Raw genomic sequence first — 23,378 nt, 5'->3', positions numbered from 1 at the left:
TTCCTGACTTCCCCTCCTTTCCTGCACTGGCACTTCCTGCCCCCCTTCCTCTGCTTGTCTCTCCTCCTCCTCCTCCCCTGCGTTCTCTGGCAATACCCTGACATTCGGGGTGGGTGGGATTGTTCCCATTTGTGAAGGCGGCACCTGGTTCCAGGTGACAAAGCAGTGCCCTCCTGTCTAGCCTCTTGAATGAGTTCAGTTTCTGCCCCTGACTGATCAAAGCTTCTCCCACTCTCCACTGGGTCTCTCTGCTCCACAGGAAGGTTGGAGGGGAGAGCTGGCATACCTTCTCCTAGTTCCGAAATCAGAGTGGAAGGAGGAGATACTTTGTCCAACCCAGAGTGCCTACATTCCCCATCTTTCTTCCTCTTCCTGCTTCAGAGTCTGCCAACTCAATCCCGATTCCCAAGAATGCTGTGGGGCTCATGACATCAACAAACTTACGGAAAGAATTTTCTAGTAAGACTGCACTCCATCAACATCAGCTCAGCTCAGCTCAGCTCCATGTTGGTAGAAAGAAGAGTAAAACTTCTCCTTTAGGGATCACAATGCTTTTCCTGCAAAAGGTCCCAGGTGCAATTCCATACATCTTTCATTAGAGCGATACCAGAATGTATGAGGCAAGGAAAGGCCTCTCTGTGTCCAAGACCCTGATGAGTTGCTGTTAACTGGGAATAGATAACAGTGGGTGAGATGCCTTTGAGGAAGGAAGCTTCACCCACTGTGAAAGATGGCTCTGAGGTACGGAGTCACGCAATTAAGAGATGTATAGTTCAAAGGCAGCACCCTAGGTTGTTCTTGGCAGGCAGATTAATAAAGGATGACCTTTCACAGCTGAGGATTAATTTTCAGTGAAACACATTTTAGCAATGTCTTCTTAACAGCATTCCAAATGAAAAGAACTAGGCCTCTTTTTTTTTTTTTTTTTTTTAGAATGAAACATGAATAAATAGCACAGAATGTCAGCATAAAGTGGAATGGCATTTTGCTTTTTTTTTTAGGGAAGGGGCAGAGAGACTCATACTGTCCCACTCTTATTTTGCCACCTGCATGCTTGCTTCCCTCCCTCCTGGCATTCTCTTACTTTTCTAGAATTTAAGCGATAGGAGGTCTATCAATAATATTTATAATTTAATTAATTAAAAAATAAACAAAACGGGGGCAGGAAGAGAGAGACTGGCAACAGCCCAGGAACAAACATGCGGTAACCCACAGCATTTAACTGAGTCCTGTATCACTACATCATTTTCCATTCTGGACTCAGCAAGCCCCAAACAAGAGCTGTCACGGTATACAATCAGGAGATTACAATTTCTGCTTGTTGTCTGAGCAGTCCCAAAGGGAAAACTTTCAGTGGCAATATTTTTCTTACCCAAACCTTTACTATAGATTCATGGAGTGTGTCCCTAAAAGTTCACACGCTTGAGCCTTGTTTCTGCCACTTCCTCCAAGACTCTTTAAGCTACGGCCAGTATGCACCTTTTGTAGCTTAAAGATTGCTTGGTGGAAGTTATTGATTGGGAATGGAGAAAGGATAAGAGGAAAAGCACAAATTGTCTCCTTTAAACTGCAAATGGGGCAGAGACCCTAAGAACCAAAAGCAGGGTAGATAGCCCTTTTCAACACTCTGTAATTGTTTCACTAGCTCTATTGCCTTCCATCGTGGGGAGCAATGTCTGGGATTACGATGCCTGATAAGTCAGGGATTCCTAACTCCTGGCCTGAAGGATTCTTGGTTGGGGATTCGTACTTGATATCATGCACCCTCACAATCCCAACTTCTCTGTCCTGTATGTTTCCATGACAGTACACACAGCTCTCTCATTCTTTCAGTGTTGGGGTTCCCCCACCTTGCCTTTAAATCCAGTTTTTTTTCTACATATTTGTGGAGTCACCTGGGTATGCAGAAACCCAACCCTTGTTCGTGGGTGGTCCCGTTGTGCTGCCTTACTGGTCATGGGAGTTAATCGTCTGGAACAGCAAGCAACAGATGCCCTGCAATGAAAAAAACCAACAATGAAAATACTGCAGCGTTTGCACTGGATAGTATGAATGCTTGGCCTTGATCCTCAACTTTTGCTGTTTTTTAAAGGCAAAAGTGTATGTTTCTACCTTTAATTATACAAAAATGTGGGCAAGGAACCTCACAATGGCATTTGTGGGGGAGACAGGACTGACATTTTTATTTATTTGTAATATTTGTGTCCCATTTTTCCATCCAGGAAGCTATCAGTCATTAATTTAGGCATTAAAGCAAAGTAGCCATCGCTTTCATTGAAAGCTTCTCGAAGTATGACTACATGAGTCTCCTGGCATCCTCCACCTCTGAAAATCAGCGGATAGGAAAACCAGGCAGCAGATGACAGTTACAAAGGACAAGGTCTCGTCCAGGGAACCACATCTCTAAGTGTGCCACACTTGTTCCCCAGCTACTGTCACTTCTCTGGAGTGACTGTAAGCAGAAGAGACGGCTGGGGGTAGGAAAACAGCAGGCTTCATCTGCTTCTGGAGTTCTTCTAAAGGATGACACAGGACCATATGGGACATCTCTTTCAAGGCCTCAGCCGAGACACACAAAAAGGGAATTGCACCCAGAAGCCAGTAACAGGATACAGAAATGGGAGGAGGGTGTTTAGAAAAAAGCTGAATGCAACGAACACCTATTTTCTGATCCTACCTGGTTGGAGACTAAACAATATTAAAAATAGAAATCAGCCAAATCTAGCTTTTCCTTCCAACTAGAAAGTCTTATACAACAGCCTTTCCCCCTATCCTGGGGTGGGCACCCTGCAGACCTAGAGCCAAAGGCAGCCCTCAGCCTAATTTCGAAAGACCTCTACAGATCATTTCAGATATCTGGCAAGAGTGATCTGTCCCTTCCCCAGCAGCCTCTTCTTGCCTTGAATTCCTCTGTAAAGACAACATATTTGCAACAACAGCCCCCAGGAGGGTAGATTTCTCTGCAAGCAAGCTGCTGACCCAGGTAAGAACTAGAAGATGTGGTCCCCAAGTCCTTCTGCAGGGGACTAAGGAGGAACAGAAATGTCTCACAGTAAGTTCACTGGCCCTCTGCCAGGCAGAACTCCAGTTGCTGGAAGTGATGATCCATTTGCATCTTTTTTAAATTCAAAATAAAAATAAGGAACATGTGCAGCACCTACCATGAACACAAGTGCCCCTGTGAAAAGGTCAAAATGGTGACTCATGTCACCAACTGCATAAAACTGCATAAAATCTTTTTTTTTAAAAAAAAAAACCCCTGTAAGCCAGGATAATCAGATCATATTCATCATCATCATCATCATCATCATCATCATACCCTGCCCATCTGACTGGGTTGCCCCAGCCACTTGGGTTGGCTTCCAACAGGGTACAGTGGTGCCCCGCAAGACAAACGGAAAACCCGCTAGACGAAAGGGTTTTCCGTTTTGGAGGTGCTTCGCAAAACGAATTTCCCTATGGGCTTGCTTCGCAAGACGAAAATGTATTGCGAGTTCCTGCAGGGTTTTTTCCCTCCCCCCCCCCCTTTTCCTAAGCCCTAAGCCGCTTATCAGCTGATCCGCTAAAAGCCGCTAAACCGCTAATAGCGCTAATCCGCTAAATTGTCAATGGGCTTGCTTCGCAAGACGAAAAAACCGCTATACGAAGAGCCTCACGGAACGGATTAGTTTCGTCTTGCGAGGCACCACTGTATACAGAAACACAACAACAACCAGCAGAACATCACACATTAAAAGCGTCCCAATACAGTGCTGCCTTCAGATGTCTACGGAAGATCATATCATTATTTATCTCTTTAACACTTGACAGGAGGGCGTTCCGCAGGGCTGGTGTGACTACCGAGAAGGCCCTCTGCATGGTTCCCTGTAACTTAACTTCTCACAGTGAGGGAACCGTCAGAAGACCCTCGGAGCTGGCCCTTAGTGTCCAGGCTGAACGATGTGAATAGAGACGCTCCTTCAGGGTCAAAGCCATTAAGGGCTTTAAAGGTCAACATCAACACTTTGAATTGTGCTCAGGAATATATTGGGAGCCAATGCAGGTCTTTTAGGACTGGCGCTATATGGTCCCAGCGGCCGCTTCCAGTCACCAGACTGGCAGCTGCAGTTTCCAAGTCACCTTCAAAGGTAGCCCCATGTACAGCACACTGCAGTAGTCCAAGTGGGAGATGTACCACTCTGGTGAGACAGTGCGCAAGCAAGTACTGTCTTGGTTGGCATACCAGATGGAGCTGGAAGACAGCCACTCTGGACACAGAATTGACCTGCACCCCTACGGACAGCTATGAGTCCAAAATGACCCCAAGGTTGAGTACCTGGTCCTTTAGGGACACATTTACCCCATTCAGGACCTACCTGTCCCCTGCCTCCCAGAAACAGTACTTCTGTCTTATCAGGATTCAACCTCAATCCGTTAACTGCCATCCACCCTCCTCCTACTTCTCTCAGATCAAAATGAATCTATCACTCTCAGTGTGGCCAAGTACTGTGCTGCAACAAGCAATCACAGCCAGGAACTGACGTTTTGTACTTTTCCTCTTTGGAGTACATGTTACGACTACAACTTTCAATAATATTCATTCCAATATTACTTTTCTATATGCTATTTCTATTTACTTTCTTTATTCCTTTCACTCTATTATACACATCTGGATAAGGTGTTCTATGTGCTTCTTGCTTTGATTTCTTAATAATAAAGATTAACAAAGTGAATAGTCCCTCCCAGTCCTGGCTCTACTTTCATCAGAAGAGCAGGGTTAATAATTTGCCTTTAAGCTTATCTCAGGGGCACTATGTGTCCTAGTCTGCCTTTCTTCTCCCTTTTGTCTGGTCTAGGGGACTAGGGAGGACAGGTGGGTTTGGGGTCCTGCAAAAGAAGACTGTTTCAAGCCCTCTAAGTGCTGCATGTTCTTTATATTTCAAAATATCTTCCCTCCAGTAGCATTTAGGTGCACCAGTGTGAAGTCTCTGCAGTGCTTTTGGACCAAGAGTGCAGAAAGACAGTTAGCTGGTTTACTGAATTAGACTGCTCCATCAATTAGTGTGTGGTTGGAGGTTGAACCTAGATGATGTTGATGTTCAACATCTGCAAAACATTGCTTTAGAGCCACTCTAGCCCTCTCCTATTCCAGAGAAATGGCAGAGCCCAAGGAAAATCTGTATAGCTAGAGTTCAGAAGTTTTATGAACAGCAAACTGAATGGTTTGTGGGGCTACTAAGCCCGTTGGATGTAAGGTTAGCTTCAGTCAAAAAATGGAAAATAGCAAGCCAATCCCTGGCTTCTACAGCTTTCTAGAGGCCAGTCTCCAGACACTGGGTGATGTTTGTCATGCCAAAGGGTACCTGAAGAACAGCCCTCAGAAATTTGGATTGAACTGCTTTCATAGGTGTAAAAATGGAGTAAGAGTTGAGCTGGGCCAATCAAGCGATTGCATATTTATTTTCCATCATAGAGAAACTATGTTATTTAGGAAATACAACCTTGGGAAAGTTTTAAGGCTCATTAATGCATAAACATAATAAAATGTTGAGCCCAGCTATTCAACACACCTGGTGATGGTTTGGGGCAAGTGGCTGAATCCTAACAGTGAGGGGAGCGGGTTGCAAAGATTAAGATTAGAAAGTACTTGGGAAGACCCATATTAATGCTTTGCATTGTGTGACACTGAAATTCAGCATGAACTTCAGAGATCAATCAATAACCACAAATCTTTTTGCAACTTCTATTTACAGCATGTCAACTCAGCATAATCCTGTAAACTTTCTCATGGATAAGTAACCAGTTATGAAGAAGATTTGGCATGAAACAACCTGAAGCCTTGAAAAGTCAATTCAGAAGTGCTTAGTAAGAAAAGTAACAAATTCTGACAAATGCAAGCATGCCAATCTTCAAATGATGTAATGCTACAATCCTAATCACACTTATTTGGGAGTACAGTACAGTGGTACCTCAGGTTAAGAACTTAATTCGTTCTGGAGGTCCGTTCTTAACCTGAAACTGTTCTTAACCTGAAGCACCACTTTAGCTAATGGGGCCTCCCGCTGCTGCCGCCGCGCCGCCACCATGCGATTTCTGTTCTCATCCTGAAGCAAAGTTCTTAACCTGAGGTACTATTTCTGCGTCTGTAACCCAATGTGCCACTGTAATCTCCATTAAATACAGTGGGTTATATCTGTATAAACCTGCAAAGGATTGGTCTACTGACAGGTCCTGCTATCCGAATAAAATGTGTTATCGGGAAACCTTTTGTCAGGCAAGCGGTCACATAAAGGGTCAACTACCGTATTTTTCGCTCTACAGGACGCACTTTTTCCCCTCCAAAAATGAAGGGGAAATGTGCGTGCGTCCTATGGCTGGGGGGGGGGATAATTTTTTTTAAAAAAAATTCCCCTCAAAAAACTAGGTGCGTCCTATGGGCCAGTGCACCCTATAGGGCGAAAAATACGGTATTTCTACTGATAATTTCTAATGTGTTCCTGACCAAGGAACTTTGATCCCAAAATGACGACAACAACAACAACCCTGGGGAAACCCTCTGAAACCTTGCAAAAGGCAACAAGGAAGGAAAAAATGTTATCTTATTTGTCCAGTCTCTCATCCTTCCTCCCCTCTTCACCATGGTTTCTGATGAAAAGGCTGCTGAAAAAGTAAGCCTTGTTTAAAGAGGCTTATTTGTTTAACAGTGCTACACACAGATCTGGCTGTTTAGATATTTGAATCTGCGATGTGCATAGCAAGATTAAGAGTACTACTTCCTCATATTTTGATAAGTGATTTTTTTTGTATACTAAGCGTTTGGATAGTGGGCCTTAAGTTTAATTAGTGTAATTTACATAAGCCCATACAGGATAGGTTTACTCCAAGAAGCAAGGAGCTACTCACACTCCTTATTAGCATGTCACTGGAGCCCACTAGATAGCAACCTTGCAGCATCTTAAAGAACGAAGTTTTCTTGTGGAGCATAACCTCACTGTCAAAAACATAAAGCGTAATTCTCATTTGGAAGACACCGATAGATGAAACATAAACTGGAGCGGCGAACAGAACCAAAAAGCCATGACACACAAGAAACACAAATGGTTTGCAACATGTCTATGCCTTCTGAGCTCAGCGCACATTCTTGCATCTTGTGGCCTCACTCATACCATTTCCCACCCCTCTGAACATTCATGCGTTTGTAGTGATTACAGTGGTGCCCCGCAAGACGAACGCCTCGCAAGACGGAAAACCCGCTAGACGAAAGGGTTTTCCGTTTTGGAGGCGCTTCGCAAAACGAATTTCCCTATGGGCTTGCTTCGCAAGACGAAAATGTCTTGCGAGTTCCTGCGGGGTTTTTTCCCTTTTTCCCCCCTTTTCCTAAGCCCTAAGCCGCTTATCAGCTGATCCGCTAAAAGCCGCTAAACCGCTAATAGCGCTAATCCGCTAAGCTGTCAATGGGCTTGCTTCGCAAGACGAAAAAACCGCTATACGAAGAGCCTCACGGAACGGATTAATTTCGTCTTGCGAGGCACCACTGTAGATGGATAAATTGGTCCCTCTCAACTCTACGATTCTATGTCCAAATGCAGATTCAAACCCTAGTCTCCCAGGTCCCAGTCCAACACTCTCTAAACCATTACGCCACACTGGCTCCCGCCTAGCCACTCAGCACCTCTCGGTCCACTTCGCAGGGATGTTGTGAAAACAAGAAGGGGGAGAAGGGGTAATTTTCGGGGAGACAAGTCAGATGCATAATAAAACAAGCATGCTGTAATCTGCATTTTGTGCACACTGGGCCCAACAAAATGTGCAGCATCAGCACCATCATTATCCCAGGGGTGCCAATGATCACCATTATCATTAAAGGTAAAGGTACCCCTGCCCGTACGGGCCAGTCTTGACAGACTCTGGGGTTGTGCGCCCATCTCACTTAAGAGGCCAGGGGCCAGCGCTGTCCGGAGACACTTCCGGGTCACGTGGCCAGCGTGACAAAGCTGCATCTGGCGAGCCAGCGCAGCACACGGAAACGCCGTTTACCTTCCCGCTGGTAAGCGGTCCCTATTTATCCACTTGCACCCGGAGGTGCTTTCGAACTGCTAGGTTGGCAGGCGCTGGGACCGAGCAGCGGGAGCGCACCCCGCCGCAGGGATTCGAACCGCCGACCTTTCGATCGGCAAGTCCTAGGCGCTGAGGCTTTAACCCACAGCGCCACCTGCGTCCCCTAACCATTATCATTATTCTATGCCAACTTCCATTATGATCATTGCTGTGTTCTATAGCACCCAGGGGGGTGCCCAACTTGAATAAAATATTGGGGGCCTCAGGGAAGCCCCATGGTACACACACACACCCCATTTGAATGGGAATTCCCCTCAAACCTCCCCCTCAAATATTTTATTGGGGGGGGGACACAAACCCCTTCATCAGGGGATCCCCCAGGGCCGCTTTTAAACACACACACACAAAAAGCACGCAACCACACAACCTCCCTTAGGGGCCCCCAAGTTTCTTTGCAACCTCCCCTTTGCAAAGGGGAGCAGGCCCAAAAAGGAGATGGGGCGGCGGGGTGGACGGAGGGGGGGGGGAGGAAGAAGGCAGCCCCCACCCCCACCCCGCTCCAAGCCCAGTGAGGCCTTGTGAGACCGGGGGCGACGGTGGCAGCCTGTGCCCGGTGAGGAGGAGGAGGAGGAGGAGGGTGCGAGGGCGCCTCTCTGCCTCCCTCTCTCCCCTCAGAAAGGCACCCATGGGCGCGAGGGAGGTAGGCCCAGCCGCCAGCCCGCTCTCTCCCAGCCACTCACTCGCTCGCTCGCTCGCTCGCTGGCTCCGCTTCCTCGCCTCAGCCGGGCCTTGTCGCCGCCGCCGCCTCTTCCTGCCTGGCCGCCGCCGACCACAGCGAGGCGGAGCGGGGCGGGGAAGGGGGCGGGCGCACGCCGCCTCACGCCCGCCTCCTGACGGCCGGAGAGGCCGCGGCGCGCCTCAGCCTCCGCCGCCGGGCCGGGCCGGCATCTTCCTCAGGGAAGGGCGCTGAGGCGGCGGGAGGGAAAGGCTCCCTCAGCGATCCGCGCGCAGGAGCGATATCCTATATACTCTCTTTTCTTTTTTTTCTTTTTTTCCAAAAAATAAAAATAAAAAATTTAAAAGAATATTTATTAAGATTTTACAAAATCATAAATACAAAAACACATAGTAAAACAAGAAAAAAGGAGAAAGCTCTCAAACAAAAATACAAGGTACAAAAAACTAGAAAAATAGAAAAAAGAAGAAGTGTGCATGCACACGAAAGCTCATACCAACTTAGTTGGTCTTTAAGGTGCTACTGGAAGGAATTTTTTTTTATTTTGTTTAGAAAAAAGAAAGTTAAAAAACAAATCCATTTTATATAACCTTAAACTCATTAGCTTATTTCTTTGACTTCCTCACACCTCCCCTTTTTGTATTGCCATTAAAATATTCAAATCAGCAAATCCTTACCCTCTTCCATTTATCTTAACTCTGGATCTTAACATACTGTACCTCTATAATTTCACCAATTTTTTAATTCATTTTTGCATGCTCTTTTTAACTTTGTTGCTAATGCCACTTATTTTCAGTCCAGCATCCTTCTAACATTCCTTAATTTTACAATGTTTCTGTAAATAATCTTTAAATTTCTTCCAATCTTCTTCCACCAACTCTTCTCCCAGGTCTCGGATTCTGCCCGTCATTTCCGCTAATTCCATATATTCCATCACCTTCGTCTGCCACTCTTCCAGTTTTTCAAAAAAAATTTATTGGTTTTCACAACATTATAAACAAACTAACACATAAAACAAACAAACATTGAGGCATCTAATCATAAGCCTGCATTTTTATCAAGCTTATATTTTGATCAGGGCCTGTATTTTAAAATGAGCTTAAAGATCTTCAAATGTTTCATGCCAGGCAGAAGACCAGCTGCCTAAGAACCTTGGCAAAATGTTTTTCCTCCTAGACAAGGGGGCCCCCTGATTTATAGCAGAAAACAATTCTCAAAGTCGTAAAAAGGGAATTACAGGCTGACAGCCAAGGTTACACTGACCCTACATATTACAGAAGATAAAAAAAGAGATAAACATAATTAAGAGTGGGTAAATAGTAAAATAAAACCATGTGCCTCCCATTAAACTTGAGCCATATTTTCCTAAGGTTGAAAGGTCAAGAGCAATGGAAAAGCATCTAGCTGGCAGAAAGGAAGAGAATATTTTGGGAAGTCTTTTTCTAAAGTTGTTTCTTTCTTAAACTGAGATCCTTTTAAGATTTCTTTTCCTTTTAAAAGGTTATCTATGTTATGTATTAAATATATTGGCTTAAATGTAATTATGCAAAGGAATTAGAAACTAAGAAATGTTAAATCCTTATGCTAGATTCTTATTTCATATAGTTGGAAGAGATCACAGGGGCCATCAGCCACCAGCCCAGCCCCCCTTGCCAAGCAGGAAACATCATTAGAGCATTTGTCAAGCTTTTGTTTAAAGACCTTCAAGAGGAGATCTTTCAATGATGATCCTTGACATCTGTTTAAGATAAAAATTTGAGATTAAACCATTTGTTTTGGAGGGCAATAGGGCGAGGTGAGCTGGTAATTAAGGTTCCTTGTTGAGACACATGTAAGATATATTACTACTTATTTGTCATTTATAGATAGAAGAATATATAGCTTTTTGTTTCCCATAAAAGGACAAGAGGAAATGGGTGTATCTTTTGTGATTGGTTCTAGCAAACAGCCAATAGGAATTTCAACCAGGCTGATTGGACAGAGGCAGCCAAAGGAGGAGCAAGGGGGCTGGGTTGAGGAAATATAAGTGCTGGCCAGAATGGCAGGAGGCCAGGCCAGAGCTTGGTAACCATATACCACTGTGCCTCATATTTATTTGTCTGACAAATAAATTATTATTTTAATTTCTCTATTGCTGCGTTGAATATTTCATTCCAGCTAAGCGTTAACCACAAGCAGGGTGCTACAACATAAATCATAACCTTATTAAAAATTACACTTATTAACATTGTTAAATGACTTCCTTGCTTCCCCTTGGTTGAATTTCATGGTTCAACCATGAAGTTCTTAAAATACTGGCCCAGAAATGGAAACAAGAGGAAATACCGACGATAGAAGAATGGAGAATGAAATTAACAATGCAGAACTGGATAAACTAACTGGGAAAATCAGATATGTTCGAGACCAAAAGTTCATCGAGGACTGGGGAAAATTTGTTGAATATCTGAAAAGTATATGTGATGTCCAAACAACGCTAGCGGGGTTGCAAGAAGCACTGTGAAAGTTGAGATATATTGTTAAAAAGATATAGATATTGGGAGGGAAGACCAATGGCAATAAAAACAGAAGAAATGCGTAATTGAGAGGGGGAAATGGATGATTGTCAGAGATGAAGGAAGTCCAAACAGAGTTAAATTTGTGAAATTTTGATAAGATTGTATATTTGTGTTGAAAAACAATAAAAATTATTTTAAAAAAAACACATAAAACAAACAAACATAAATCATAACCTTATTTAAAATTACACTTATTAACATTGTTAAATGACTTCCTCGCTTCCCCTTGGTTGAATTTCATGGTTCAACCATTAAGTTCTTAAAATAATTCAACTTAAACATTAACATCCTTAGATCTTCACATTATGAAATTAAACATATTAATTCATCACTTCATTTAAAATCCTAAGCCAATTAAGTATTGATATTCTATATACTCTTGCGCAGGAGCTATCCTATTGTCTGCGCACGTGTGTGTGTGTTTTCGGGGGCTTTAGTTCTTTTTTAGTTTCTTATTTATGCTTTTCAAATTTATACATTTCATTAGTTTAACAGCCAATTTAACATTTCCAAATTTTGACTTCCTTCCCCCTCTTTCTGCGGTTCGTTTAATTATTATTTTTTAAAAAATATCTTCTGCATATTCAAGTTGCTCATTGATTTATCTCCTGCAAATATATACTCTTGTGAAACTGCTGCCAATGTTTTTATCCATTTGCAGTTTATCTGTAAATATTCAATAAACCATTTCCATATTTATTTATTTTTAAAAAAAGTTTATCTTGAATTCTTATTCTTCCGGTAAGTTTCGCCATTTCATCATATTCCACAAGTTTTTGTACCCATTCTTGCTTTTCTGGAACTTCTGCTTTTTTCCACTTTGGGGCAAATACTGTAACATTCTTGCTGCTGTAGTAGCAGTCATAAATAAATTTATCTACAGTTTAGGTAGTTCTGTCCCTATAATTCCCAAAAGAATTTAGCTCTTAAATGCGACCCCCCCCCCCACCAAAAAAAAGGCTGAACAAGAGTGCCCCGTGCTGCAACATTTTGTTGCTGCTGACGTGTGACATCCCCGCTCGCAAACTCCAGGTTGCAGATTTTCTCCCTTTGAGGAGAAAAATCGGATTTCTTGCTACAGAGCTCAGTCTCTGGGCCACAAGGCCTGGTGGGCCAGGAACGAGCCCTCACTCCTGTTCCGTCCTGTTCTGGATCCAGATTTAGAACTGACGTGTGACCCGCAAGTTGCATGGACACCTTGGGGTGTCACCCGGCGGGGCTGCAGTAGGTGCAGAATGCTGCAGCACAATTGCTGACCAGAGTGAGGTCTGCACTGGTTGCAGGGCTCGAGTTCGAGGTGTGGCTACTGGCATATTAACAATAAGAAGAAGAAGAAATTTTATTATTTATACCCTTCCTATCTGGCTATTGGGCAGCTCCCAACAGAATGTTAAAAATACAATCAAACATTAAAAACTTCCCTAAACATGGCTGCCTTCAGATGTCTTCTAAAAGTCAGATAGTTGTTTATTTCCTTGACATCTGGTGAGAGGGCGTTCCACAGGGTGGGCGCCACCACCAAGAAGACCCTTTGCCTGGTTCCCTGTAACCTCACTTCTCACAATGAGGGAACCGCCAGAAGGCCCTCAGAGCTGGACCTCAGTGTCTGGGCTGAATGATGTGGGTGGAGACGCTCCTTCAGGTATACTGGACCAAGGCCATTTAGGGCTTTAAAGGTCAGCACCAACACTTTGAATTGTGCTTGGAAACATACTGGGAGCCAATGTAGGTCTTTCAGGACCGGTGTTATACGGTCATGGCGGTCATATCAAGCCATTAACGCCTCAGGAGCAGTTGATCTGCAAGATGGCCTTTACCCCATAAGCGCCCACCCGGCTGCTTTGGATCAGCAGTGCCACATGATTCCTGTTCCGCATTGGTAAGAACTTGATTGTTTAATGTGCCCTTTGGAACTCCCCGCCTCCATGGCACTGCACAGCGCCTGCTAAAAGCATTCCTGTTCAGACAATCCTACCCAGATGCTTAGAAAGCCAAGGTTGTTTAAATCTGTTTTAGTATTTTAAGTTCCGCTTGTTTTAAAGTAGGGTTGGGAATTTTCCTCAGTTTTAACTATTCCGTCTGTCGTAAAAGCCATATTGAGGGTTTTTTTACAATCAAGCAGTAAATGAATATTATGAAATAATAGTAATAAAAATAAGTATTTGTGTGTTTACGCGCATAAAACATTATGGTTTTCCCTCCTTCTATGGCCTTTGCATATAATATTGGGGAGAACAGAAAGGTTTGCTGTGGTTCAGCTGATGGATGGCCATACCAACTCAATCCCTGACACACTGACCAGATGTTTGGAAGCTGTGGCTGGATGGTTTCGTGGGAGCCGACTGAAACTAAATCCTTCAAAGACAGAGGTCCTCTGGCTGGGTCGGGATGGCATGGGGATGAGGGACCAACTCCCTTCTCTTGCGGGGGCCCAATTAGTGCCATTGCCTTCCGTTAAGTGTTTGGGTGTAATCCTTGACGCCTCCCTTTCCATGGAAGCGCAGGTTACAACAACAGCCAAGGCGACATTTTTCCACCTTTGCCGCATCAAGCAGTTGGTCCCTTACCTTTCCCGCCCCGACCTGGCCACAGTGATCCATGCGATGGTCACCTCCAGGCTTGACTACTGTAATTCGCTCTATGCGGGGCTGCCCTTGAAGCTGTCCCAGAAACTCCAGCGGGTGCAGAATGCTGCAGCGAGGCTCCTCACGGGGTCTCTGCCATGGGAGCATATTCACCCAGTGCTCTTCCAGCTGCACTGGCTCCCGGTGGAGTGATCCCGGTGGATCATCGTGTGGATTTGCTAAGTGTGCCTTCCTCTTAGCACGTTTCTCCCTTGCATTCTGAGTTCGAGCATCTTCAAATCCCAGGACACCTTTGGTAAAGGCTTTTCTCCAATTGGAGCGCTCGCAGGCAAGTGTTTCCCAGCTGTTGGTATCTATACTACATTTTTTCAGATTTGCCCTGAGACAGTCTTTGAACCTCTTTTGTTGACCACCAGCATTACGCTTTCCATTTTTAAGCTCGGAATAGAGTAGTTGCTTTGGAAGACGATCATCAGGCATCCGCACGACACGCTCAGAAACCTCAGAGACTTGTGGGAAAGAAGGCATGGTTGCTTCCCATGCATAACGGCCTGGGTTCAGTTTTTGTCATGTGTGCCATGGAAACAAGGAAGGCCACTTTCAGACTGTTACACCTCAACTGTGCGCTCTGCATTTTGCTGGTTTGTGATTGAATCCCACAGCTGTAAACTCTATTGCAGTCAAATTAAATAAATAAATGCAACCACAGCAACAATCCCCCATGGAAAGGTCATAGGATTGGTGGAATTATTTCATATACTTGCCATAAATTTGGGGGTGTCTTTATTGAAACAACATAGAACAAACTCGCCTGTAAGAAGCAAGTAACTGCTTTGGGGAATTGTGAGGCGAAAATAAGCAATCATTAACCCAACGGAGAAGATACTCTGACCTTATAATGGAGGCAAGTCCCATTATAAGTGAAATACAATCCCAGCAATATATTACCGAGAGAGGCCATGAAGATGGCTTAGGTTAAGAAGATTTGTATGTCGTTTCTAATTAAGGGCAGGATTTTAAGAAGCTTTCCTGACCTTGAAACCACCAAAGCTAAAATTGGAACTGTAATCCCCACTTCAAAAGTTCCAAGAAGTTGCTCCATTGTGCTATATGGGGAGGCTGCTGAAGACTCATTTCGGTGCTGTAAGCTTGTTTGGGAAGCCAGTGAATAGCCAGGGCTTATGCAGTATAAACGGCTAAACAAACAGGGCACTGAGAGCATAAAGGGCAAAATTGCATCCTTGGGAAGCTGTCACAGGGCAATTTGGAGTCATCAAAAAACCACACCTGGCCACCTCGCTGTTTGCTCCTAACTCCACCAGGTAATTTATGAACAAATTAAATAGAACCAGCTTTGGAGGAACCTGATTCTTGCATTCTTCGCTTGTGATTTTCAAGCAATAGGGAACATTGATTTTTAATTAAATCTACTCGCATTCAAGGAAAGGTAGACTTCCCCACTCAACATTGGGCAAGTCAGGGACTGAGCATGTGGGGCAAAAATGCACAGGGATGTTGCCCCTGACTCCTAACCATAAATACACGAGAGCAGACCTTTAGAAAGTGGTGAATACTGATGAGCAATTTAGCTTAGCATAACCTTGACTCTCATAACACCAGTAATAATACTAGTAATTATTATTAATACTATTACTAGTATCAAAGAAGGAACACATGAAAATTAAAATTCCCAATTAAGCCGATCTTAAAAATTCTTTATTTTTGCTATTAGGCAATCACATTTATCAAATATCACATCTTAAATAATGAATAAAATAAAATTTGCCTACCTAAATTCATATCAACAATATCAGGAATAACCAGTAAACAAATTTATTTATTTTATTTCACAATTATTTATTTTATTTCGCTGCTTGATTGTAAAGAAACCCCCAAAAACCTCAAAGTGCTTTACACAAAGATAAAACAATGAAATCGAGGAAAATTCATGACCCCGCTTTAAAACATACCAAAGTTAAAATGCTAAAACAGAGTAGCCTTGTCTAAACAATACTGTTTTTAGCAAGCGCCCAAAAGAATGCAGTGGAGACTCCTGCTTGATCTCAATAGGCAGGGAGTTCCAGAGTTGCATGTGCTGCCACACTAATATTGATTGAACACTGGGGGAAATAATAAGAAAAAAATGTTCAGCACAACGCTGTGTTGTTTCTGTAGACTTTAATGAAGTCTCCTGGGAAATCTCTACTTTCCAGAGACAGTGCATTGTAGAGAAGTGTTGTACCTAAATAGTTCAACAAGTTCAATTCAAGGCATTCCCCCCCCCCCCCATGATTTTTAATCCAATATCTTGGATTAGCTCAGAGTGGGAAACCTTTAGCTCTCAAGATGCTGTCACTCTTAAGCAGCATAGCCAATAGTCAGGGATTATGGGAGTTGTAGTTCAGCAACATCTGGAAGTCTTGCCCTTGCCCTTTTACTATATAAAATAACTTTTGAGTGTCATCACGTTGCAGTTTGCTTGGCCACAGACAGGTGGTGCTGCAAGCATGGCAACACAGAGTCACTCTGCAATTCTATGGAAGAAGGTCTAAGGAGAGAGAAGAGGCTTAGCAATGAAGAAAACCACACTGAAAACAATTTAAGCATTTACGAGAAAGAATGCGATGACAAAAGATAGGGTACCTTCCAAAAAATATACACCTCAGGTGTCAAAGGTGTTAGATTTAGCAAGCAAAAGTGTCATGGAAGGCTTATAAGACGCACCTGGCAGGAAGTTAGACAATAATTTTATTGTTTCTTTTAAACAAGAACGGAACAGTAATAGGAAAGTGAACTATTTTGCTTGCCAATGAAAAACACTGTTCATTTCTGTTTGTTTTGTTTTGTTTTGAAGAAGGTTCCTGACACTTTTAATTGCACATGTCATATGGCAACATTTCCTTGAGTGCTTCACTAATTGAGCAGCACACAGAATAAAATTATTTATAGAGAAACAAATCAGTAACAAAACAAACAAAAAACCTCTGAGACAGCTGGCCCTATGTTCTTCAGTTAGACCATGGAGCAGAATAGTTGGTCATTATGTTTTTTTTTTAATTTTTTAATATAATTTTTTATTGTTAAAATAATTCAACATTAATACACATACAAACATACATTTCATACAACATACCTACATACCTACAACATACCTACACTCAATCCCACAGATAATTCCCATCACCATCCACCACCCTTCACCCTTTGTGTTAGACTTCCAATCTACTCAATTGCATTTTCTTTCTACTTCTATTACATTCTTTCACACACCTTTAACCTAATTTCATATTTCTTTTTCTATTACACATTGTTGTCCATCTTATTTAGTATTCCAATATTTGAAACGAAACTTGTTTATTCTAATAGGAGTTCTGATTTTTCGATATAGTTTTGCAAGTATATTTTAAACACCTTCCAGTCCCTGTCTGCCTTCTCTTTTGAGATCCTTCCAATTTCTCCCATTGTTTTGGATATATTGTAGTACTCCAATAATTTGGCAAGCCACTCTATCTTTGTTGGTATAGTTGGTCATTATCATCTGAGATGATAGCCTATGACCCTTTAAAAATCTACAGTTATCTCAATATCCCCACTGCCACCTCTGTCTCCCCCACTGCCACCCCAGTTATGCTTCTTGCGGCACTTCATAGAGGTCAGAAACATGTAGATGTTCCTGGCAGGCAACAGATTAATTATTTGTTAGACAAACCACCTCCCTGGGAGTATCGGAGAACAATTTTATCCTTTATCCTGCTGATGCCTCCAACCCAGTCACATGCCAGCTTTAAGGGTTGCTTAGGAAACTGCTCTCTGGGAGGTGAGGGACTCCTGGGTTCAGTTAGCACCACAAAGGGACGGAAAGAAACAAACAGAGGTGAAGCACCTTTGGGCAGGGGGGGTGTGCAGCAGCTTCATAGCATAGCTTTGCGAAAAGCGACCCATCTTTCCTGCTTTTGGGCGAAGAGAGCTTTGCACCTCAGCGCAGACACGCCTGATTCTGCGGCACATGAGGTATGGCAGAGTTTTTACCAATCTGTAAAGTGAGCCAGCATGGCATGTTGGATAAAGTGTCTGACTTTTGAACGCAGGGCAATCGGCTTAACTTTCCTCACTGGGTTGCAAGAATAAAAGGGGGGGGGGTCACGAATGCTGACCTGAGCTCCTTGGTGGAAGGGTGCAGCTGAAATCAGAGTGAATCGGGTACAATTCTGCAACAGCAGGCTCTCCAAAACTCGATTTCCCGCAATTGAATTCCGAGCCTTTGCTTATTCCTCTAGCCTCTTGTAAGAATGAAGGACGTTTTCTGAAATGTAATGCTGTAAAACGCATTATGAACAAAATAGAATCATGAGACTTATCTATGAAAGGGAGGGGTGAAATTTTGTAACTTGAATTTGGTTGTTTGGGTGGGGCTGAGTGAGCTTTGTATTCTCTGGCTACAGACACCGGCGGTTGTTCACAAAAAAATACACCTTAGCCTCTTCACTGGTTTATTTACTCAGGACACAATACATTCTGGAGTTTGGGGTTGGGCTGCCATTAGTATGCGGATGACACCCAACTTTATCTGTTGATGGATGCCATCCTGACTCAGCCCCAGAGACACTGATCAGATGTTTGGAAGCTGTGGCTGGATGGTTATGTGGGAGCCGGTTGAAGTTAAATCCTTCAAAGACAGAGGTCCTTTGACTGGGTCGGGACAATATGGGATGGGGGGGGGATCCCACCTCTTGCGGGGGTGCAATTAGTGCCAGCACCGTCTGTTAAGAGTTTCAGTGTAATCTTCGACACCTTCCTTTCCATGGAGGCACAGATTACAGCTATAACAAAGGCAGCATTATTTCATCTCTGCCAAGCTAAGCAGTTGGCTCCTTACCTCTCTCTCGCCCTGACCTAGCTACTGTGATCCACACAACGGTCACCTCCAGGCTAGATTATTGTAACTCGCTCTACATGGGGCTGCCCTTGAGACTGACCCAGAAACTCCAGCGGGTGCAGAATGCCGCGGCGAGACTCCTTACGGGGTCCTTGCCGCGGGATCACATTCATCTAGTGCTATATCAGCTGCACTGGCTTCCGGTAGAGTACAGGATCAGATTTAAGGTGCTGGCTTTTACCTTTAAAGCCCTATACGGCCTAGGACCCTCGTACCTACGGGACCGCCTCTCCTGATATGTTCCACGGAGGACCTTACAGTCTTCAAATATAAACATCTTGGAGATCCCAAGCCACACGGAGTTTGGCTGGCCTCAACCAGAGCCAGGGCTTTTTTGGCTGTGGCTCCGATCTGGTGGAACGCTCTGTCACAAGAGACTAGGGCCCTGCGGGACTTGACATCTTTCCGCAGGGACTGCAAGACAGAGCTGTTCCACCAGGCCTTTGGCCAGGGCACAGCCTGACCCCCTCCTTTGGTAATCCTCACAGAACTCTAGCCCAATGGTTGCCATTCATTTGATTTGAACTGATTTTATAATGAATTGATTTTAGAATGCTGTATTATTTTACTGTTGTTAGCTGCTCTGAGCCCGGCTTTGGCTGGGGAGGGCTGGATATAAATAAATTTTTATTTTTATTATTTTTATTATTATAAAATAATACTGCACAGAAGCAGTATGCCACCCTACCTTAAACCAGGTGGTAGTGGTGGTGGTGGTGAGAGTCTATGGCAGAGCAAATGCCACATTCTTTGCTCCTGTGTCCCTGCCTACCTACTCAGTTCTATATTTTTGACCAACAGTGGCCCTGCAAAAGTCAAAATGGTCAGTGGCACCTGCAGCATGCATAAACAGCAGATTGCGTGTCTACACAGAAGGCACTCAGAGCTGCAGTAAGCCAACTGTTCTTTTTTTAAAAAAAAAATTATTAAAGTTTCAAAAAAAGTTACAGAAATGAGAAAGAAAAAAAGAAAAAAATACAAAAAATACAAAATACAGAAAAATAAAAAACAATTGAAAACATTTCAATCTTTCCATGTCTTGTCTTTCATTTACTTGTTTCCCTGACCTCCTCACACCTCCCTTTTTTTGTATTCTAATTCAATTAGCAATTTCAGCAAATCCTTTCCATCTTTACTTTTATCTTAATAATTCATCTTAATACGTTGTGACTTTACATTCTCACCTATTCATAATCTGATTTTACTTATTTCTATAACATTACTGCTAAACCACAAAACTTCATTCCAGCATCCTTCTAACATTCCTTAATTTTACAATGTTTCTGTAAATAATCTTTAAATTTCTTCCAATCTTCTTCTACCGACTCTTCTCCCTGGTCTCGGATTCTGCCAGTCATTTCCGCCAATTCCATGTACTCCATCACCTTCATCTGCCATTCTTCCCTAGTGGGTAGATCTTGTGTCTTCCAGTACTTTGCGATGAGTATTCTTGCTGCTGTTACCAACTGTTCTTTCACTTTGACCTGGGCAAAAGTTGGAAGCTGGCTGCTTTTTCCTTTTATCACCCGTTGACTGCAGTGGCAAGGAATTTCTCACACCATTATGTCATCTTTCCACCTCAAGGAGCCTATTGTCATTCCAGTGTTCTTCCCTAACCTGGCATTGGACCTTAACATACCTTAGACCATGGGTAGGCAACCTAAGGTCCGGGGGCCGGATCTGGCCCAATCGCTTTCTAAATCTGGCCCGTGGACGGTCTGGGAATCAGCGTGTTTTTACATGAGTAGAATGTGTCCTTTTATTTAAAATGCATCTCTGGGTTATTTGTGGGGCCTGCCTGGTGTTTTTACATGAGTAGAATGTGTGCTTTTATTTAAACTGCATCTCTAAGTTATCTGTGGGGCGTAGGAATCCGTTCATTTTTTTTTTCAAAATACAGTCTGGCCCACCACATGGTCTGAGGGACGGTGGACCGGCCCACGGCTGAAAAAGGTTGCTGGCCCCTGCCTTAGATGTTTGCTAGCACTCACCTTTTAGGTCTCTGAGGCCTTCCAGAAGATTATAATTCCATAATGATTTAGCATTTTTAACCTCCATGACAGCAGTTTACTCTTCTGTTATAATTGCAGAGGTGCTCCCATGCTTGTATAATTAGAAGACCTGCACGTCAAGAGAGCCTATATTTCACACCATCAATAAATATGTAATAAAAATATAGGAAAGTGCTTTAATTATAATCACCTGTTGGTTGGCTTGTGACTGCTTGTTCATTCCACATATATCAACATATTTTCTCCAACATATTTTCGAACTGCTAGGTTGGCAGGAGCTGGGACCGAGCAACGGGAGCTCATCCGTTGCGGGGATTCAAACCGCCGACCTTCCGATTGGCAAGCCCTAGGCTCAGTGGGTCCCCCTTGATAATCATATAGGACTTCTGAGATAACTGATAAAGCCACAGCACTTAGGAAAATTAAGTATTATAGCACAGCATTTGTCCTTTTTAATGGAGCTGCCAGAACACAGCCAGCTGAGAAGCATTGGGTAATAGTGCACTGCCACTAGGACTGTGAATGAAGCTGCAATTATAGTGTTAAGTTGTGGATGAATATATCAGACGACACAGCAATTCTTCAAACAGCTCTTGTTTAATCACAGTCCAGAACAGAACTGAACTGAAGGGTTCAGCCAGCCTGCTTATATAGAGCTCCACTAGAACGCAACAGTAACAACTTTCTGTAACTATCCAATCACTGAACGTCACTTTCGATCCCTTATTTGCATATGTGGACCTGAACTATCTACAGTATCCCCCTGCTGGCCCAGGGTGAGAACTTCAGTACATAACATATAGGACATCTTGCCCCAGAATTTTTAAAGAACCGGGGGACTGAACAGACAGGCCCAGGCCTACTAACTCGATGCTGTTGCATACAGCATTTAGAAATCGCAGCTAGTTCGAGATATATTTTATCATGCCATTTGAATTAAAGTGCCTGTGCTTCTTTCCTTTGGGCTTATTTTGCCCTTCATAATGTTAAGCAGGGTTCGAAACCCCCATTGTTCTAGGCGCGTTTTGTGACAGGGAATTTCATCAGCACAAGCAGTTTCTGAGCTCTGGGTGCAGTACCGCGCCTATGATTTCAGATTAAAACTGCAGAGTGGAAGGAGAGGAGGACTTTTTTTCTGCCTCCCCAATTATAGCTACCCTACTTTTCGCTCCATAAGATGCACCTGACCATAAGACGCACCTAGTTTTTAAAGGAGGAAAACAAGTGTTATGTACTGAAGTTCTCACCCTGGGCCAGCAGGGGGATACTGTAGATAGTTTTCACTCAGGTCCATGTCAGTTATTTTAGGCGGGAAACCCTGGGTTGTTGTTGCTACAATGTTGACAGCCGGCTGCCTATAAAAGCAGGCCGGCTGAGCTGTTTGCAGTCAGTTCTATTCCAGCTTATAAAATAAAGAGCTGCTTTGGAGAAATCGCTGTGTCATCTGCTATGTCAACCCACAACTTAAAAAAAATATTCTGAATGAAACAGTGGATGTATGATTTTTGTGGTTCATGCTGTGGCCACAGACATGTGATTTGACGGTGAGTTTGGGGTAGCCCAATGCAAAAATCCTGAGAATCCATGTGGATCCATGCTTTGTAACCACGTTTTTGCGCCATTGCGGCCCCACAAAACAGTGGATGTGTGTTTTTTCTTGGTGCAGGCTGTAGCCATGGACATGCTATGCGATCTGATGGAGAATTTGGGGTGACCCAGTGCAAAAATCCTGAGAATCCATGTGCTTTTACCTCCCCCCTCCCAGGCAGCCTCCTTTATATCTAGAGTCCCTTATCCCTCCCAATTGCTTGCCGGTCAGCTGCTCAGCGGCTTTGTTTCAACACCCCTTTCCCCTTTGCCTTAGTGTCTTTTCCTTAGTTTTTTGCTCCTCCTTTTCTTCTAATTTCTCTCCTCATTGCTTTAATCTCCCTGTCTCTTCTTCTTGCAAGTTCGCTGTCTTTACCTCCCCCCTCTCAGGCAGCCTCCTTTATCGCTAGAGTCCCTTATCTCCCCTCCCGATCGCTTGCTGATCAGCTGATCAGCGGTTTTGTTTCAACACCCCCTTTCCTCTTTCTAAAAAAAAGAGCACGATCTGACATTTCCCCTTACTTTTTAGGAGGAAAAAAGCGCATCTTATGAAGCAAAAAATACGGTACTCTCTGAAGACTAGAGAAGAGATGGTCTTAAGAATATTAGGGGTGGGTGAGCAGGGGAAGGACCAGACCATGTGAAAGGCAAACGTAATATTTTAGCCGCAGTTTGTTCCTTTTCAGCTTTGTTTTCTTGTTATATACATATTAAAAAGTGCCCTGTTGCACCCATAAGCTAGGTTTTAAGGTGCCATTTAGCTCCTAGCTTCCTGTCTCAGTTTCTAACATTGATGTTAAGCCTATATTTCTCTGGTTAACGTGGTATCTTCAGTGCTGTGAAGATTGCCCTGTTTGACAGGAACAGATCCCATGTGGAGTATTGCTTATTATTATAATAGAACACGCCAGGCTGTGAGCTGCGTGTAGC

The 23,378-nt window shown here is 43.5% G+C and overlaps 1 protein-coding gene across 5 annotated transcripts in view; it reads right to left on the bottom strand.

The window, feature by feature from the left end:
* The window catches only part of MAPK8 (mitogen-activated protein kinase 8), a 30,955-nt gene extending 22,073 nt beyond the window's left edge, over nt 1-8,882 (bottom strand). The window contains exons 1-2 of one of the 5 annotated variants that reach the window (XM_079975344.1): nt 8,782-8,882; nt 1,896-1,995 (exon numbers count right to left, since the gene is read on the bottom strand). The gene's annotated coding sequence lies outside the window, so the exon portion shown is untranslated. Of the gene's footprint in view, nt 1-1,895; nt 1,996-8,777 lie in introns of all 5 variants that reach the window. The other 4 variants (XM_079975345.1, XM_079975343.1, XM_079975346.1 and 1 more) reach the window with 4 other exon arrangements.
* Nucleotides 8,883-23,378: the final 14,496 nt, after the last annotated feature.

This window comes from Podarcis cretensis, assembly GCF_951804945.1.
Source record: "Podarcis cretensis genome assembly, chromosome: 5".
Classification (NCBI taxonomy): Eukaryota; Metazoa; Chordata; class Lepidosauria; order Squamata; family Lacertidae; genus Podarcis; species Podarcis cretensis.
This window is presented reverse-complemented; position numbering and strand designations above follow the sequence as displayed.